Source organism: Telopea speciosissima, chromosome 10, assembly GCF_018873765.1.
Source record: "Telopea speciosissima isolate NSW1024214 ecotype Mountain lineage chromosome 10, Tspe_v1, whole genome shotgun sequence".
In the NCBI taxonomy this organism is placed as follows: domain Eukaryota; kingdom Viridiplantae; phylum Streptophyta; class Magnoliopsida; order Proteales; family Proteaceae; genus Telopea; species Telopea speciosissima.
In genome coordinates this window covers 54,699,377-54,701,375 of record NC_057925.1, presented here as the reverse complement: position 1 = coordinate 54,701,375, position 1,999 = coordinate 54,699,377, and the positions used below count along the sequence as shown (strand labels likewise).

The 1,999-nt window shown below is 39.1% G+C and overlaps 1 pseudogene; it reads right to left on the bottom strand.

The window, feature by feature from the left end:
• Nucleotides 1–431: 431 nt before the first annotated feature.
• LOC122643961 lies at nt 432–1,447 on the bottom strand (annotated as a pseudogene).
• Nucleotides 1,448–1,999: the final 552 nt, after the last annotated feature.

Below are 1,999 nucleotides of genomic sequence, written 5' to 3'. Positions count from 1 at the left end.
GTTAATTAAGTCGCATATACCAAATATGACAATTAAGAGGGTGCAAGTTTGGCCCATGAACCCAAACCCACCTTGTGCCCTACAGAGCCTTGATTAAGCTTTGCCTGCAGGCCAACCCAAGCCCAAATTAAGCCCTACAGAGCCTTGTTTGGGCTTTGGCTTTGGCTGGGCCAAGATCTAAAATTTTCAGGCCTGAGAGATAAGGGCATCCCTAGGGCTAACTTCCACTAGACGTTCAGACAGTGGCAGTCACTCTAGCATTTGGAACTGACAAGTATTCATATGTATCTGAAACTAACTTGGATTTACATTCTTCGTTATGCTCTGCTTGTATCATTTCATTTAAGAAAGAAAATATTACACTTCGATCAACCCCACCTAACAAAACCCAAAAAACAAAAAAACAAAAAAAAAAAGTACAGAAAAGTCTTTTATCTTTGGACGATCCTCAAGATAGTAAGAAGGGCGAGGAAAAGGTTAATGATGTCAAGATTGAGACACACAGAAGCCCAGATGTAGTCATCATAGGAATGGCGTTTGATCAAATTTTCAGTATCATAGATGATAAACCCATAGAATATAATTGACGCCAACGCCCCATATATCGTTACTGAAACCCTCCCCACTGGTTTAATCACCTGTATCAGAGCATATACCAGAACCACTAAGATTGCTCCAAATAAAAAAGATCCAAGGAAGTTGAAATCATAACCTCTCTTTGCTGCCCAGAACGTATACAGAGTAAGGCTTATTAACACCTCTGCTGTCAGAATTACAGACTCCAGAATTACCTTCCCTCTAAGAAACGAAAATCTAAATATAAACTTAATATATATTTTAATATAAATTTACTTGAATAAGAAATAAGACTGTGGTGATCCCTGGATAAAACCCATCTAACTTAAAACCTTAGTCTTTTCTATAAATATTAGCAGAGACAGCAACATGTCTATTTCAAACTTAATTAAACCAATATTTCATAGTAATTCACATTCTTACCACTCGTGAATGCACAAGTCACTCCAACCGCCAAAGAAAGTGGTGAAAGAAGTTGACTGGATACTTTTGGTGGTAGAAGTAAAGAAGAGGTAAGGCTGTAACAAATTGTTCAAACAAATAATGAGAAAATGAAATTAAGGATGAGAAGAGAGATGAATTAATATAAAAATATTTTTATAAAAGATTGGTTTACCGATGAAAGGCATGATAATAAGGAAAATATAAAGAGCCAATCCGTCTCCGGTTCTGACAAAGAATTCTGAAATCGGACGGACATGAACAACGACGGCAGCGGTGAGAAGTAACTGAAGTGTGAGGATGGAATAGACTTTACGAATGAAAGACTATCGTAGTTCTGGGTTTTCTAGCATCATCGGATAAAGTCTTCGGCCGATGCCGGACTCGACATCGCGATCGGTTTTCCGGTGGGTTGGTTCCAGGTATACATCTTTACACTAACTTTAATTTGGGTTTCTTTCCTTTCTCGTTGTTAGAGAGAGAGAGAGAGAGAGAGAGAGAGAGAGAGAGAAGGAAGGAGATGGGTGAAATATAACGAAGGGTTGGGATTTAGATTCCGGGAGATTGGTTAGTGAAGTGAAGTGACGGAAGATGAGAAAGTCTTGTAAGTTAGTGTAGGTAATGGAATTTGGGTGTGGAGGACTGGTGGAGTGCTGCATGAAACTTTGGGATCTCTTAGGCGACACGTGAATGAGGGGACTTTGACGTTCTTTCTTGTGTTCTCAACTTCTTGTCTTCTCCCGCATTCTCTCTTCCTTCCAAGTTCCTATTTTTTCAAGGTTAGATGACCACACGTGTGGGAAGATCGGTTCTCGACCGAGTTCTATTTCTTTGCACGTATCAACAGGTGAACGTACATGTGAGAACCAATCATATTTTAATTTTCTTTTTATAAAAACCCTTCCTCCCCTTGTAAATGACAAAATTAGGATAGGTGGTTGGCTCTCTCAGATACATTCACCTGTTGATACATGCAGATGTT